Below are 19,258 nucleotides of genomic sequence, written 5' to 3' on the forward strand. Positions count from 1 at the left end.
GAGGGCTTGAGAGGTCATCTGAATGACATCTGCACATGCCAGAACAAATTTTGAGTTGTCTTCCTCTACAGTAATTAGCAGGTTGGCCAATTCATAAGAGTACTAAAGAGGGATTGGTACTGATAACCTTATTTAAAAAATCATATTTGAATTATTATAAAGCAGAGTCCACAATTGCACAGAAAAGTGTGATTTGAGAAGGGTAAAAATGAAATTTTTTTTTAGTATTTTAAAAGGCATACATTACAGAAGACATATTTCCTGGGGCTGGAGTGGTAGAAAGAGAGGCTATGGGTCTAAACTTGGAGCTGGAAACAGCAAAGAAATTCAATTCAGTTTTCACTGATAATGAACTTACAGTTCAAAATCTATCCTTAGAATAAAATTTGCTAGAATGAGAGGAAGAAAAAAAGATAAACGCATGAATCCACACATTCCACAGCTAGATGTGAATATCAATTTACTAATGTAGCTGACTATGGCTGTTAACCAAAGGGTCGGCAGTTCGAATCCACCAGGCGCTCTTTGGAAACTCTATGGGGCAGATCTACTCTGTCCTTTTGGGTCGCTATAAGTTGGAATTGCCGGCACTGGGTTTTGGGTTTAATGTAGCTGATGTTGGACTAAATGTTTATGCTATCATTCTCTATGATGTTGTCTCACAAGAAATAGAAGATCGAACCAAATCAGATTTGGGAAAAAAAAATTGCTTTATGGACCAAAGAAATTTTTCTTGTTAAAAATAAAATTCCGTTAGATTCAGCACCAAAATGAAAATGAAAAAATTGTCTTTACTTAGGAGCAAGTTAACAAGTACCATTTCAGAAATAGCAAAATGGCTTAGGAAATACTAAAAGGCAAGACGATACTTTGAAAAAGGAGGCATTAATATTATATGTCACTGAAGGGTTTCAACCTAATATTGTGTAAAATGTTTGATACTTATCTGTTTTTTATATTTTTTTAAAAGGAAGGACTATTGAAAACTCACAAATACGTGTAAGTGCTGGACTAAAATGGTTTATAAGAATTAGTTGCTGATCATATTCAAATTGTATTCAGATGCTACTATACCAGGCTAAGTCCTTTCTTTTCTTCTATTTTTTGAAAGTTTATATTCTCCAGCTTTCTTTTAGCATATACTTTTTAGCTACCTCATTTTTTAAAAAAAGAAAACAACAAGGTATAATTTATAAATAAATATACTAAGGAAAGATTGATTTCTAAGCATATGTGCAGAATGAATGGCGCTGGGTCTATGGGAAACAGAGAAATTTAAGACACAGTCACTACCTGAAGCTGAAGACTGAGCTCTTTGGAGTTCCTACAAAGGGAGAGATCACTTGGAAAGGTGGGTGGCAATTTTGAATCACGCAATGGGTCAAGAGGGGGTGCTACTGGCATTTAGAGCCCAGGACTGAAGGACATACAATGTCCTGCAATTCTCCAAACAGTTCTGCACACAAAAAAATTATCCAACACAAAATACCAACTGCCCCTGCCATGCAACAGAAATACTTTATGGAGTCCCTAAGGAGTTTGGACATTATGCTACAGATGCCGATGCATTCACTCATTAACAAACAATTGCTGAGCACCAACTATGTGCCATACACTATGCTAGGCCTATTAGAGAAGATGAAGATATGAACAAGGCTCAAATCTTCCCTCTGGAACACATAGTCTACTGGGGAAAAATGATACAGAAATCAACAACCATACTATAGAATAATAGGGGTTCCAAGAGGAACCCTGAATTCAGCATGGCAGAGATTATTAGGAAAGAAAATTATTAGGAAGAAAATTTCAGGCAGTGACAAGAGGCATGAGTTTGGTAATTCAAACTAGCCCAGCATGACTGAAGTAAAGGGTACATTTGAGGAGCCAATGGAGATGCTTTGGGAAGGCAAAGACACACTGTACTTAACATTGTAAAGAGTTCGAACTTTATCATGAAGGCATCAGGGATCCAATAGAGATTTTAGGTAAAGGGTTGAAACAATTAGGTGTATGTAACATGAGAAAGGAGGCTCGATTTTAAGAATTTATTTATTTTTTGGAAAAAGCCAAATTTAGACACTGAGAATGGAAGCGGAGCGTAAGGAATAGATTAGAGAGGAATTTAGGAAGCAAAAATGACAGGATTTGGAAATGGGATGTGCTGAGGGAATTCTAGAATGATTTTCAGGTTTATCCTTTCAGCGACTTCAAGATTACTGGTGCCATTAACCAAAGTACGGAAAACAAGAGAAGGGTCTGATCTTGTTTTCCGTACTTTGGTTAATGGCACCAGTAATCTTGAAGTCGCTGAAAGGATAAACCTGAAAATCATTCTAGAATTCCCTCAGCACATCCCATTTCCAAATCCTGTCATTTTTGCTTCCTAAATTCCTCTCTAATCTATTCCTTACGCTCCGCTTCCATTCTCAGTGTCTAAATTTGGCTTTTTCCAATAAATAAATAAATTCTTAAAATCGAGCCTCCTTTCTCATGTTACATACACCTAATTGTTTCAACCCTTTACCTAAAATCTCTATTGGATCCCTGATGCCTTCATGATAAAGTTCGAACTCTTTACAATGTTAAGTACAGTGTGTCTTTGCCTTCAATAATGTGTTTTTCACACATTTACTTTGAGGTGCCTGTGGCATATCCACCTGGAAATAGGGGACTGAAGCAAAGGCAGGTGGCCTAAGGTAAATATCTACTTGGAGTCCTATCATGGGACTATCATGGGTGTAGTTGAAAGCCCTGGAAAGGGATGAGAAGGAAGACTCAGAGCCCAGCATTAAGGAACCCTGCATTGAAAGGTGAGTGAAAGAAGGACTGATCAATAAAGTTGGAGAAAAAACAGGAAAGAGATGTCAGAGAAGTTAAGAAAGGAGAGAGGAAAGATTAGTCAATAGTATCAATTGTTACAGAGAGAACATACACACACACATATAACCCACTGTGCACACACACATATATCTTCATTATTCCATTAAGATATCATTGGAACTAAATGAACTTCTGAATTTTAAAAAATTTAATTGAGTAAGCAAAGAAAATTTCACTCATGGGCAAAAGAAACTAAAGATACTACTTGGGAGTCAGAGTCTTGTCATTTAATTTGCATGTATAAAGGTTTTTGAGTATAAAAGATAAATATTATAGTCTGTATAGTCAGCTGTTTGAATTCACCAGCTGCTCCTTGGAAACACTGTAGGGCAGTTCTACTCTGTCCTATAGGGTCACTACGAGTTGAAATCTACTCAAGAGCAATAGGTTTGGTTTTGGTTTTATAGTATTAAGATAAATTGATACCAAATGTAAGTACTGAATAAAGAAAGAAGAGAGCAGATATGATGCCAAACACAAGTAATAAATAAGGAAAAGAGAGAGAAGGTAAGAAGTACACACTCATTGTGACCTGCTAACCATTTATGCCAATTTATGGTTCTGTACTTGGATCACAACAGTCTAATCCACAACCAATCAGGGTGAAGACCAAGGACTGGTAGCATTTTGTTCTGTTGTACATGGGGTTGCCATGAGTCGGGAGCCAATTTGAAGACAGATAACAACAATGACAACTCTTTAATGATTAAGCATACCATTACGTTTACATATGTATAAGAATTTTTATAAAAAGCATTTGATGATCATATTCAACCCTATTATCCAAGTTATGCTTAACTTTAACAAATTAGTGAGAGCTTATGCCAGAAAATAGCTACTCCCTCAGCCAAACAAAAACTATAAATCTCCTAGGTGGTCTTGAAAGAAGAGGCTTTGGAAAGAGGGAGTCGCTGGGTTCTAACTCAGGGTTGTCTCAAATCAGTAACTTCTGACACTGTCCTCCAAGTGAGCACTTATTATTCCCTTTCTAGGGATAGGGTCTTAGCATGTCAAACTTGAAAATATGACCTTGAGTATATCCCACCTGAACTTAGAGACCATCTGAAGAATAGATTTGACACATTGAACAGTAGTGACCGAAGACCAGACGAGTTGTGGAACGACATCAAGGACATCATCCATGAAGAAAACAAGAGGTTTTGAAAAGACAGGAAAGAAAGAAAAGACCAAGATGGATGTCAGAGGAGACTCTGAAACTTGCTCTGGAAGGTCGAGCAGCTAAAGCAAAAGGAAGAAATGATGAGTAAAAGAACTGAACAGAAGACTTCAAAGGGAGGCTCAAAAAGACAAAGAAAAGTATTATAATGACGTGTGCAGAGAGCTGGAGAAGGAAAACCAAAAGGGAAGAACATGCTCGGTGTTTCTCAAGCTGAAAGAACTGAAGAAAAAATTCAAGCCTCAAGCTGCAATAGTGAAGGATTCTATGGTTAAAATATTAAACGATGCAGGAAGCATCAAAAGAAGATGGAAGGACTACACAGAGTCATTATACCAAAAAGATGTTGATGTTCAACCATTTCAAGAGGTAGCATATGGTCAGGAACCGGTGGTACTGAAGGAAGAAGTCCAAGCTGCTCTGAAGACATTGGCGGAAAACAAGGCTCCAGGTATTGATGGAATGTCAACTGAGATGTTTCAACAAACAGATGCAGTGCTGAAGGTGCTCACTCGTCCATGCCAAGAAATATGGAAGACAGCTTCCTGGTCAACTGACTGGAAGAGATCCATATTTATGCCTATTCCCAAGAAAGGTGATCCAACTGAATGTGGACATTATAGAACAATATCATTAATATCACAAGCATGCAAAATTTTGCTGATGATCGTTCAAAAATGGCTGCAGCAGTGTATCAATAGGGAACTGTCAGAAATTCAGGCCAGTTTCAGAAGAGGATGTGGAACCAGGGATATCATTGCTGATGTCCGATGGATCCTGGCTGAAAGCAGAGAATACCAGAAGGATGTTTACTGTGTTTTATTGACTATGGAAAGGCATTCAACTGTGTGGATCATAACAAACTATGGATAACATTGTGAAGAATGGGAATTCCAGAACACTTAATTGTGCTCATGAGGAACTTTTACATTGATCAAGAGGCAGTTGTTTGGACAGAACAAGGGACTACTGATCGTTTTAAAGTCAGGAAAGGTGTGTGTCAGGGTTGTATTCTTTCACCATACCTATTCAATCTGTATGCTGAGCAAATAACCCGAGAAGCTGGACTATATGAAGAAGAACGGGGCATCAGGATTGGAGAAGACTCATTAACGAACTGCGGTATGCAGACGACACAACCTTGCTTGCTGAAAGTGAAGAGGACTTGAAGCATTTGCTAATGAAGATCAAAGACCACAGCCTTCAGTATAGATTACACCTCAACATAAAGAAAACAAAAATCCTCACGACTGGACCAGTGGGCAACACCATGATAAACGGAGAAAATATTGAAGTTGTCAAGGATTTCATTTTACTTGGATCCATAATCAACAGCCATGGAAGCAGCAGTCAAGAAATCAAGAGATGCATTGCATTGAGTAAATCTGCTGCAAAAGGCCTCTTTGAAGTGTTGAAGGGCAAAGATGTCACCCTGAAGACTAAGATGTGCCTGACCCAAGCCAAAGTATTTTCAATTGCATCATATGCATGTGAAAGCTGGACAATGTATAAGGAAAACCGAAGAAGAATTCAGGCCTTTGAATTGTGGTGTTGGTGAAGAATATTGAACATACCATGGACTGCCAAAAGAACGAACAAATCTGTCTTGGAAGTACAGCCAGAATGCTTCTTAGAAGCAAGAAGGCCAAGACTGCATCTTACATACTTTGGACATGTTGTCAGGAGGGTTGAGTCCCTGGAGAAGGACATCATGCTTGGCAGAGTACAGGGTCAGCGGAAAAGAGGAAGACCCTCAGTGAGGTGGATAGACACAATGGCTGCAACAATAAGCTCAAGCATAACAAAGGGGACCAGGCAGTGTTTTGTTCTGTGGTGCATAGGGTCACTATGAGTCAGAACCGACTCGACAGCACCTAACGACAACAACAACAACAACAGGGATAGGGTCTTAGCATGTCAAACTTCCATCTCTTGCACCCCCCTAACACATAGATGAGATTGACTGGTACTTTCAAAATAACTCAACAATGAAAAGAATAGAAAATAAAAGAAAGACAGTGGCAAAATATGAATCATATGGGGACAGGGTGTATGTGTGGGAGGGAGAGTATTATTATCAACATATTTTAGTGCATTTGATATCCAGAGCAGATCATTTTTTGATATCCACCTCATCTGTAAAATAGAATTTTTTTCAGTTATAATTTTGTAGTAATTATGAAAAGAAAAAAAATATTTTCTTGAATTCTTTAGTTTTAAAGCAAATAATACTTTCAAAAGATTACATTTAAGTTTTAAATATGTTATTCAAATGCAGGGTCACTATGAGTGGGAATCGACTCGAAGGGACTGGGTTTGAATTTGGGTTCATTCAAATTTAGTAAAATATTGCATGTATGAGCTAAAATTTAGCACTCACCATGACAGTTGTTCAGTGGGTGTGATGGTAAGGTTGTGTATTAACTTGGCTAGGCCATGATTCTCAGTAGTTCAGCAGTTCAGCTGTAGTTTGGCAGTTATGTAATGATGTAACCATCTCCATAATGAGCTATAAGCTATAAGCAGTTGATAAATTGAAAAGGAGTTTCCTTGGGAGTGTGGCCTGCATCCAATGTATATGGACTTTCTGGCAAAGCTCTCTGGCTTTTGTTCACTCTGGATTCTGCATCCGGCTTGTCATCATCTGACCCCTGTTCTTGGGGCTTAAGCCAGCAGCCTGCCATCTTATCGACCAATCTTGGATCCATCAGTCTCTGCAGCCTGTGAGTCAGTAGCCTGACATCTGACCTTTCTATCTTGGATTCAGCAGCCCCCGCGGCTATGGAAGTCGGGAGAAGCCTCCAACCTGACACTTCGCCCACAGATTTGGGATTATCCTGCCTCTACAACGGCATGAGCCATTTCCTTGGCAAAAATTTTTCTCTCTCTCTATATATATACATACATACTCTTCACTAGTTTTTCTTCTTTAGAGAATCCAACCAAAGACATTTGGCACTGAGAATGGTTCAAGAGAAACAGAATTATAGGGATGAGTTTTCTAAATTGGTTCTCAAGTCCAGTCAGTCTTAAAGATGTTTAAGACTCTGCTTCCAATAGCAAAGAGGGTACTGATAATCCATGGCACGAGGTGGCAATAGAAATACACAAAATATGACCAGCAATAGATCAAGTATTGGCGAGAGGCAAGGCTCTGGGTAATTGTATGTTTGGTAGTTTTCTACAATTTTGTCACAATGAGAAGTATAAGGAAACTGGTTGGTTGCTTTTACTTTCACTAGACAAAGTGGTGAAAGAAAAGAGATGAGCTCAGGGCTTCAGAGTCAAAGCTCAAGTGACACATGAATGACCTCAAAGTTGCCACTTGTGCCCTGAAGGAAAGCCTAATTTTTTGCAATAACAGAGCTGATATTACCTAAAACCAAAACCAGAGTCTTATAAGGGTGGGTGAATTACAATGCCAACTGAATTCCCAAGCTCAAATGCTGTCTGAAGTTAAATTTAGGCATTGATTGGAAAGAAATAGGATCCTGAAACTTGGGATGGGGACATATGGGCAGGTAATCAGCAAGATGGAGACACTGAGCCAGTACATTCCATTGAATCATTCCTACCAACAAAACCATTAGCCCCTCCACTCCCATTTAATGAGATTAACCTAGCTGTGTTTGAAGAGCCTTTGTCTGAGATATCACCTGTGGTGGTATCCGAGTCATCACCTGATAAGGCCTCTGAGTTATTGCCTGGGGCATTGCCTGAGGCAGATGCCTTACAAGACATTGCTGAATGTTCTCAAAATACATTCCCATCACTCATTTTTGCTTCTAGACTTATAACTAGACTTAAGTCCCAGCATACCTCAAAAGGCAAATTACAAATTGTGACCCAAGAGGAGGTATGCTACACTCCAAAAGAATTGCTTGCTTTTTCGGATATATACAAACAGAAACCTCGGAAATATGTGTGAGAATGGCTATTAAGGGTGTGGAATAATGGTGCAAGGAACATAAAATTGAATCAGACTGCTTTTATTGATATGGACCCACTAAGCACAGGTTCATCATTCAGTGTTTCAGCTCCAGAAGCTAAGAAAGGATCTAATAGTTTATTTGGTTGGGTCACTGAAGCATGGATTACATGGTGTTGTTGTTGTTAGGTGCCATCGCGTCGGTTCTGACTCATGGCGACTCCATGAACAACAGGACGAAACACTGCCCGGTCCTGAGCCATCCTTACAATCATTGTTATGCTTGAGCTTATTGTTGCAGCCACTGTGTCAATCCACCTCATTAAGGGTCTTCCTCTTTTCTGCTGACCCTGTACTCTGCCAAGCATGATGTCCTTCTCCAGGGACTCAACCCTCCTGACAACATGTCCAAAGTATGTAAGATGCAGTCTCGCCATCCTTGCTTCTAAGGAGCATTCTGGCTGTACTTCGTCCAAGACAGATTTGTTCATTCTTTTGGCAGTCCATGGTATATTCAATATTCTTCACCAATACCACAGTTCAAAGGCCTGAATTCTTCTTCGGTTTTCCTTATACATTGTCCAGCTTTCACATGCATATGATGCAATTGAAAATACTTTGGCTTGGGTCAGGCACATCTTAGTCTTCAGGGTGACATCTTTGCCCTTCAACACTTCAAAGAGGCCTTTTGCAGCAGATTTACTCAATGCAATGCATCTCTTGATTTCTTGACTGCTGCTTCCATGGCTGTTGATGGTGGATCCAAGTAAAATGAAATCCTTGACAACTTCAATATTTTCTCCGTTTATCATGGTGTTGCCCACTGGTCCAGTCGTGAGGATTTTTGTTTTATGTTGAGGTGTAATCCATACCGAAGGCTGTGGTCTTTGATCTTCATTAGTAAGTGCTTCAAGTCCCCTTCACTTTCAGCAAGCAAGGAATCGTGTTACCTGCATAACGCAGGTTGTTTAATGAATCATCCTCCAATCCTGGTGCCCTGTTCTTTTTCATATAGTCCAGATTCTCGTATTATTTGCTCAGCATACAGATTAAATGGGTGTGGTGAAAGAATACAACCCTGACTCACACCTTTCCTGACTTTAAACCAATCAGTTTCCCATTGTTCTGTCCGAACAACCACCTCTACGTCTATGTAAAGGTTACTCAAGAGCACAATTAAGTGTTCTGGAATTCCCATTCTTCGCAATGTTATCCATAGTTTGTTATGATCCATACAGTTGAATGCCTTTCCATAGTCAATAAAACACAGTAAACATCCTTCTGGTATTCTCTGCTTTCAGCCAGGATCCATCTGACATCAGCAATGATATCCTTGGTTCCACGTCCTCTTCTGAAACTGGCCTGAATTTCTGGCAGTTCCCTGTCAATATTACTGCAGCCGTTTTTGAATGATCTTCAGCAAAGTTTTGGATTACATGGCGGCATACATTAAATCAAGTTGAAATACCAGACTTGCCTTGGTATACTGTAGAAGAAGGTATCTAAAGGCTTAGGGAAATTGGCATGTTAGTGTGGATTTACCAGGTTAGACTCACAGACCCACACATAGAGTGCCCAGAGGACACAATTTTTACCACAACAGTGAGGAACAAATTTGTAAAGGGAGTTCCAGCATCCTTGAAGACTGCTGTGATTGCAATTTTATGTAAGTCAGATTTGACAGTGGGAATGGCTCTAATTGAGTTAACACACCTAATAACAATGGGGCTGATCAGACCCTGTGGTGGTAGGGGCCAAGTGGCAGCACTCAATCAGCAAAGACAAGGTGGGCATGGTAACCATAATGGACAGAGAAGTCAAAGCAGTAATCAGAACAGTCTATCTCATATGGAGTTACAGCTTTGGCTACTTAGTTATGGTGTTCCTAGGAGTGAAATAGTTGGGAAATTCACTGTCTTAGTCATCTAGTGCTGCTGTAACAGAAATACCACAAGTAGATGGCTTTAACAAACAGATGTTTATTCTCTTATAGTCTAGTAGGCTAGAAGTCCAAATTCAGGTGTCAGCTCCAGGGAAGGGCTTTCTCTGCTGGCTTCGGAGGAAGGTCCTTTTCATCAATCTTCCCCTGGACTAGGAGTTTCTCTGCACAGGAACGCCAGGTCCAAAGTACATGCTCTGCTCCTGGTGCTGCTTTCTTGGTGGTATGAGGTCCCCCTGTCTCTCTGCTGGCTTCTCTCTTTGATATCTCAAAAGAGATTGTCTTAAAACAAAATCCAATCTTGTAGATCTCATCAACATAACTGGCACTAATTCATCTCATTAACATCATAGTGATAGGATTTACAACACATAGGAAAATCGTATTAGATGACAAAATGGTGGAAATAACACAATACTGGGAATCACGGCCTAGCCAAATTGATGCACATATCTTGGGGGAGAAAATTCAACCCACGACATCTACTAAATATTTACTCGGTATGTACAAGCAGAAGAATTCTAGGTCAAGTGAACAGCAGTCTAACTCAAATCACCAGAACAGAGTCATGGCCCCTCAATCAATTCCCAGACTGGAGCCAGTTTACAGACCCACAACTCCTTGAATGAAGGGGAGGCTGAGTTTCCTTGAGGAAAGACACCACTATACTGCCAAAAATTTATACTGTTAATCTTTCTCCCAGCATTTCCCAAAAGGAATAATTACAAGAAAAATTATTCATTGGAGAAAAAGGAAATAATCAGACTTTTTGGAGATTGCTGGATACTGGCTCTGAACTGACACTAATATCAGGAGACCCAAAACATCACTGTAGCCCACGAGTCAGAGTGGGGGCATGTGGAGGTCAGGTTATTAATGGATTCTTAGCTCAGGTTCGTCTCACAATGGGCCCAGTGGTTCTCTGTACCCATCTTGTAATGATTTCTCCAGCTCCAGAATGCGCAATTGTAATAGATATACTCAGCAATGGGTAGAATCCCCACATTGAATCTCTGACAATTGGAGTAAGGCCTATTATGGTAGGAAAAGCCAAGTGGAAGCCATGAGAACTGCCCCTAAAACCTGTTGCCATTCAGTCAATTCCAACTCACAGTGATCCTATAGGACAGAGTAGAACTGTCCCACAGGGTTTCCAAGGAGTGGCTAGTAAATTTGAACTGCTGACTTTTTCTTTAGCAGCCAAGCTCTTAACCACTGTGCCACCAGGACTCCAGAACTGCCCCTACCTAGAGAAATAGTAAACCAAAAGCAAAACTGCATTCCTGGAAGGATTGCAGAGATTACTGCCATCACTAAGGACTTGAAGAATACACAGGTGGTGATTCCCACCACATCCTCATTCAACTCAACTATTTGGCCTGTGCAAAAAACAGATGGATCTTGGAGAATGACAGTGGATTATCATAAACTTAACCAGGTGGTGACTACAATTGCAGCTGCCATTCCAGATGTGATTTCATTGCTTAAGCAAATTAATACATCTTCTGGTACCTGGTGGAAACCCTGGTGGCACAGTGGTTAAGTGCTGCAGCTGCTAACCAAAAGGTCGGCTGTTCGAATCCACCAAGCGTTCCTTGGAAACCCTATGGGGATAGTTCTACTCTGTCCTATAGAGTCACTGTGAGTCAGAAACAACTCGATGGCAATGAGTTTTGTTTTGCTTTGTTTTTTTGGTACCTGGTGCCTGGTATGCAGCTTTTGATCCGGCCAATGCCTATTTCTTAATTCAGGTTTCGAAGGACCACCAGAAGCATTTGCCTTCAGCTGGCAAGGCCAGCAATGCACCTTTACTGTCCTACCTTACTGGTATATCAATTTTCCAGCTCTATGTCATAATTTAGTCCATAGGGAACTTGATTTGCCTTTCCCTTCCATGAGACATCACACTAGTCCATTACATTGATGACATTATGCTGATCGCACCTAGTAAGGAAGAAGTTTCAATGACTCTGGAACTTATTGGTAAAATATTTGCATGCTAGAGTGTGGGAAGTTAATCCAACAAAAATTCAGGTGCCTTCCACCTCAGTGAAATTTTTAGGGGTTCAGTGGTGTGAGGCATGTTGAGATAGTCCTTAAATGAAGGATAAGTTATTGCATCTCACTGGCCTTACCACGTTCCCCATCATCCTGAACCAGCTGGCTTGACAGAATGATGGAATGGCCTTCTAAAGACACAATTACAGTGCCAGCTAGTTGGCAATACCTTGCAGGGTTGGGGCAATGTTCTCCAGGTGGTTGTATATGCTCTAATCCAGCAACCAGTATATGGAGCTTTTTCTCCCATAGCCAGGATTCATGGGTCCAGGAATCAAGGGGTGGAAATAAGAGTGGCACCACTCACTGTCAACCCTAGTGATCCATTGTCTTAGTTATCTAGTGCTGCTATAACAGAAATACCACAAGCGGATGGCTTTAACAAAGAGAAATTTATTTCTTCATAGTAAATTAGGCTAAAAGTACAAATTCAGGGTATTAGCTCCAGGGGAAGGCTTTCTCTCTCTGTCAGCCTTCTCATTAATCTTCCCCTGGACTAGGAGCTTTTCCACGCAGGGAACTTGGGTCCAAAGGGCATGCTCTGCCCCCAGCACTGCTTTCTTGGTGGCATGAGGTACCCAACTCTCTGCTTGCTTCCCTTTCCTTTTATCTCTTCTTGTAAGACAAAACATAGTGCAGGCCACACCCCAGGGAAACTCCCTTTACTTTGAATCAGAGATGTGACCTTAGTAAGGATGTTACAATCTCACAGTAATTCTCTTTAACATAAAATTACAATCACAAAATGGAGGACAACCACATAATACTGGGAATCATGGTCCAGCCAAATTGATACACACATTTTTGGGGGGACATAATTCAATCCATGACACCCATTCACAAATTTTTGCTTCCTGTCCCCATGATCCTACTCTCTGTGGGTCTAGAGGTCTCAGTTCTGAAGGGTTGAATGCTCCCACCAGGAGACACAGCACTAATTCCATTGAACTGGAAGTTGAGAATGCCACTGGCCACTTCGGGCTCCTTATGCTTCTGGATCAACAGGCAAAGAAGGGAGTTATCATACTGGCTGGTGTGATTGATCCTGATTACCAAGAGGAAATCAAATTGATATTACATAATGGAGGTAAAGAAGAACATGTCTGGAATACAGGAGATCTCTTAGGATGTCTCTTAGTACTGCCATGCCCTGTGATTAAAGTTAATGGAGAACTACAACAACCCAATTCTGATATGACTACTTATGGCCCAGGCCCTTCAGAAATGAAAGTTCGGGTCACCCCACCAGGAAAAGAACCATAACCAGCTGAGGTGCTTACTGAGGGTAAAGGGAATGAAGAACGGGTGGTGGGAGATACCAGCTATGACCACATGACCAGTTGCAGAAATGAGAACTGTAATTGTTATGAGTATATCTTCCTTGTATGTGTGCATCAAATATTTTTGTTTTCTTCACTTATAAAATATTAGATGTAAACAGAGCTAGTGCATTTTTGATTGTACATGTGTTAGTTGTATCATATTAAGTACAAGTCTGACTTTATGTTTATTTACAGATTATGTGTGACTTAAGAAGATGTGTACAGGTGCCCAGTTGACAAGGGGTGGACTCTGATGGTTAAGGTTGTATGTCAACTTGGCTGGGGCTGCGATTCTCAGAGTTTTGCAGTTACGTTGTAGTTTAACAGTTATTTAATGATGTAATCACCTCCAAGATGAGATCTAATAAAATGTAGTCACTTCCATGATGAGATCTGCTTGAGCAGCCAATCAGTTGAATGGGAGTTTCCTTGGGGATGTGGCCTGCATCCAATATATATGGACTTTCTGGCAAACTTCTCTGGCTTTTGCTCACTCTGGGTCCATCTGGCTTGCCATCATCTGACCTCCATTTCTTGGGACTTGAGCCAACAGCCTGCTATCTTATCTGCCAGTCTTGGATTTGTCAGTCTCTGCTGCCTTTGAGCCAGTAGCCTGCCATCTGACCTGCTGATCTCGGTTCATTAGCCCCTGCAGCTAAGTGAGTCAGGAGAAGCCTCTAGCTTGGCTCCTGACTCACAGACTTGGGACATTCCAGCTTCTACAATTGTGTGAGTCATTCCCTTGATACAAATCTCATTCTCTCTCTCTCTCTGTCTATATAGACAGAGAGAGAATGAAATTATGTATGTATACACATATGGAAACCCTGATGGCGTAGAGGTTAAGAGCTACAGCTGCTAAGCAAAGGGTCAGTAATTCGAATCCACCAGGTGCTCCTTGGAAACCTTATATGGCAGTTTTGGTAGTTATGAGTCGGAATCGACTCAACGGTGTATATATATGGCAAAGAGCATTGAATATGCCATGGACTACCAGAAGAATGAACAAATATATCTTGGAAGAAGTATAGCAGAGTGCTTCTTGGAAGAGAGGATGGTGAGACTTCATCTCATGTACTTTGGACACCTCATGTACTTTGGACATGTTATCAGGAAGGACCAATCCCTGAAGAAGAACATCATGCTTGGTAAGGTAGAGGGACAACTAAGAAGAGGAAGACCCTTCACAAAATGGATTGACACAGTGACTGCAACAATGGGCTCAAACACAGCAATGATTATGAGGATGGCACAAGACCAATGTTTTGTTCTGTTGTACATAGGGTTGCTATGAGTCAGAACCAACTTGACAGCACCTAACAACATATATATGTGCACACATGTGATTGTTAAGGTTATGCATCAGTTTGGCTGGGCCATGATTCTTAGTGGTTTGGCAGTAATGATGTAGTTTGGCAGTCACGTAATGATGTAATCACCTCTGGAATGAGATTTTATGTAACATGATCACCTCCGTGATGGGATCTGCTGCGAGTAGCCAATCAGTTGAAAGGAAGTTTCTTTGGGGGCGTGGTCTACATCCAACATAGGTGGACTTTCTGGCAAGGCTTGCAAGCTTTCCCATAGCTGGCTCCTGCTCTTCTGACTTCTGGTTCTTGGGACTTGAGCTAGAAGCTGTCTTGCCTGCTGATCTTGGCATTTGTCAGTCTCTGCAGCCTGTGAGCCAGGAGAAGCCTCCAGTCTGACCCACAGACTTCAGACTCTCCAGCATGAGCCATTTCCTTGATGTGAATCTCTCTGTATATATGTTTACATGCATTAATGGTTTTGCTTCTCTAGAAAACCCACCCCGAGACAGGAAGAAACAAAGGGTGGAATTCACTGACTGACTCTGGGGTCCAAGGGAAACAGTGTTGGCAGTTTGGGTAATGCTAGAGGAATCAAGAAATTGGAGGCTTGGTATATACAGAGAAGTTTTACTAGTGACAGAAGTGGGAAATTTGCAAGTTGTAGTTGTAAAAGTATTAATTTCAAGTTTATGGAGTTGAAGCCAAAATCAGCTAATGATCAGGCCATTGGGGATTCCAAGCCCTAAGAAACACCTGCACTGGGCAGCTACGATTAGGTAGGTGAATAAGCAAGTGCTTTAGAGATCTCCTGAGGTTTCAGAAAAGCAGGCATCCAATAAGGTTTCATCTGACACCACTCTTCTGAAGAGTGTGTGGTAAAGTACTTTTCAGATCCATGCCGGACTATGGGATTTTGAACCTGGGTATCTTTGTACCTTAAATAAGAGATACATATTGTTCAAGGTAGTTTTCCCTGAGATTCAGGTAACAAGGTCCTTAAGGCTTAATGCTTTTCCTTATTATCTCTAGCATAGTACTTCTGCTGGAGATGAGACTTACAGACTTTCGGGATGAAATCACACCCAGAGACTGACCAGAATTTCTGAAGCCTTAAGTAAGAGGCCATTTATCACCCTTACCTTTATATAACCAAAAAAAAAAAAAAAAAAACCAAACCCAGTGCCGTCGAGTCGATTCCAACACATAGCGACCCTATAGGACAGAGTAGAACTGCCTCATAGAGTTTCCAAGGAGTGCCTGGCGGATTCAAACTGCTGACCCTTTGGTTAACAGCCGTAGCACTTAACCACTACGCCACCAGGGTTTCCATTTATAGATAAGTTTTTTTATTCTTTTTTTTTCTTATAATAGGATAAGCCTGTCTTACTGAATGCGTTTTTAAAAAAAATACTGAAATACATTAAAAAGAAAACAAACATCATCTTTAACCCCACCACCCAGAGCCAAACATTACTCGTGTTTTGCTATATGTAGATATGTGTGTATGTGTACATCTATGCATTTTAAAGATATGACAGTTTTGAAGAATTGTGTCCGTTTGCTTGAGACATTGGAACCGCCTCTAAATATAAAGATATAAAAGAAATTGGAAAGGGAAACAAGAGTTCTGGCCCTTATCCTCTAGATTTGTCAACTGAGTTTTAATTTAATTAGATACTTTGTATACAGACTCAATGTCTGTAATTCAAGTTGAAAAGCTTTGTATGATCCAATATTGCCTTTGATTCTTAGGCATTGAGACTTCGAATTATGCTTAATGTTTAAACTATTGGAAAATGGATTAACTTTTTAAAAATTCTTAGTTATTTAAATTAATGTAATAGATGGCTAGTGACTGGAAAGAATTAATGCAGATTTTCAAAGGGCCCAAGTTAATCCTATTTGTTTATTTATTTGTTCATGAGAAGAAATACAGAATTAAGACAAAAGTGAGTAGATGAGATCACAGGGAAATATGAAAGAACCCAAAAGGAAACTGGGATAGGAAATAAGGCCAGAGATCTGCAACTCATCAAGGACCTGGGATTATATATTAAGCAATAGTTATTTATTTTTAGTTGATGTTGTATAATGGGTAAACTGTAATTAAAAAAAAAAAAAGCCCTAGCTTTCCAATTCTTTTCATTCTAAGTTAAAAAGTATGAATATGTTACATAAGAAAATGGATAAGAAATGCAGTCATCAGAATAATTCAGAAAAGGAATATCAGATAGAAAAAATTGCACCCAATATCTCTAAAAATAGAGGCAAAAGAGGGAAATTAGTTTAAGTAGTTTCCTAAGCGGTTATACAAAGCTATTGTAACAGACTTATATTCAATATTTTGTTTGTATTTTTAAACTATTATTATAAATCACAAGTCAAAAATAACATGGGGTATTTACTTTTCCTTTTTTAATGAAGTCCTAGAACCTGAGTACACAGGAAATTTTCTCTAAATAAACCCTTTTAACTCAGATTGGAAAAAGTGAACTGACCTTCATTTTATTTCATGTTAACAGTGCTAGATAGTAAAATTTATAGCTAAAGAAATTGGCTTGCTCTTTCAGGCAGTATCTCACCATTGCTGGAATAAAGCTAACATCTAATGTGCTGTCGGGGCTGTCTGACTTCAGCTGTTTATTTCACAGGTAATTAGTAGAGATCTTTTATATTCTGCAAAAAGGGTCATTCCAAGAAGAAATAGAAAACATTGGACAAAGGAAAGATGAGTTGATCTTGTCAGCATCCAGGATTTCTCTGCAGGACAGCTTGCTGTGGCTTTCATTATTACAACAACCAATAGGTGTTGCTATAGAAACTATACTGTTAACAAGCTAACTGAACAAGACAGAGGCTGAAAAAAAGATGAAAGTAGAAAAAAGAGGAAACGAACAGGAAGAAAAAAAAATAAAAAAGACTGTAAGGCTTAGTTCTTGTAAATGAGTCTCTGGCTTTAAAATTTTACCTTATCTGTCCTAGCTTTCCCATTAATGCTGCATGGATAATGTCTGACCAGTAATAAGAACAATATAATAAATTCACACAGCCCTCTTCAAGAAAGGTCTCAGAGAGCTTTATAATTCAAAATGAAATTAAAAGCAACAATAAACCAATACCTTTAAAAATCAGGACTTTAAAGTCCAAAGTGATCCAGATAGGTAATAAGGGATCTCCTAGCCCTCAAAGATAGAAGCACTGCACACTCATTATCTCTGTGTGCCAAATGTATTAGAAAAATCTAGTCAATGTCATAAAAAATGAAATGTATCATCTCAGTCCAATTAATAGGTAGTTAAGAAAAGAATTCAATGATATTTTGTAAAGTATATACTTCTGAGATGAAAACGTTATAAAAATCAACATGAAACCTCTTCCTCAGATAGTGGAAAGGCATATAAATTTTATCTCTCCCCGCCCCCAACTCTTAACATTCAGGTTAGACAAAGAGGTAGGGAATTAAATTCAAAATAGATATGAAGTACATTTATAAATCAAGTGCTCTGGGATTGTTAGCTAAAAATCTTCTCACATTCCTATTCTATAACTGCCTCCTTTTCACCTAAAACACTCCCTGCAAAATTTACCCCTTTCCAAAGGATTCCTGTGCATAGAGACGGGAAAGAACACAGCCATTTCTTTTTAACAGTGCTCTAAAAAAAAAAAAAAAAAATTTTTTTTTCTTTTTCCTGAAAAGGAAAAGGAAAACAGCCTCCATTCTTTACTAGCACAAGTTCTTCAATAGCGTGTAAATATAAATAAGGTTGTATTAGTGCTTAATGTTCAAATTATAATGTCTCTTCACCTGATTGATTTATGTGTCCTCATAAAATATTTCCCAATTACTTCTGGGAGTCCCCAAAGAGATGATCACATGTGCTAACCAGAGGGTGTTTCCGCCACAGCCAGAGGCTGCCTCTGCCCTCTTATTTTGTACTTTTCAGGATCCCTCTACTCATAAGCCATAGTGTTCTTCCGATAGCCCCAGTTAATGGATCTTTTTATGGGATTTCAGAAACCATGAAGAGGTGGAAAGAATGGACTACACCCCAATTCCATGACTGCTTTCATTTAGTCAACAAATAATTTTTTGGCAACCTGACCTCAAAGTAGTCCTGTTTGTGATCAGAGTCACAAACTCATGGTTTGGAATGCTTCATGGAAACAACTCCTTCAGCTTCTATCTCTAAGCTCCAACTAAATACTACTTGTTTTTGTTGTTGTTTCTTTTTTAAAATGTCCATTTCCATAAGGAGTAACAACACTATTCAGGCACAAAACACAGAACAGTCTAAATCCTGCTTAGAAAATAAAATCTCCTCAGAAAGCAATATTTGCAGAGCTGTGAATCCACTTACCACTTAGATAATATGTTATGTTTTTATCTGGAGCTCCTTGGAGCCACTGATCTCAAGCACCTTGTCTGATTTTAGTCACTGCTTTAAGCTTGCAAGACTAAATGGCTCATATTTTTATCTCAGACAAAGAGCCACTCTACCTCAACCTATATTGAAGACTCCATTCCACTCTTTGGAAGAGAAGAAATTTAAGCCTTTAAATAACATTTTGTTCTACTTCTCCTCTGTTCCAGGTTTCAAAGATTTTAGGGCTAAGTTTCAGTCTGGACTTAAAATCAGGAACATT

This window comes from Elephas maximus, chromosome 1 (assembly GCF_024166365.1).
Source record: "Elephas maximus indicus isolate mEleMax1 chromosome 1, mEleMax1 primary haplotype, whole genome shotgun sequence".
NCBI lineage: Eukaryota > Metazoa > Chordata > Mammalia > Proboscidea > Elephantidae > Elephas > Elephas maximus.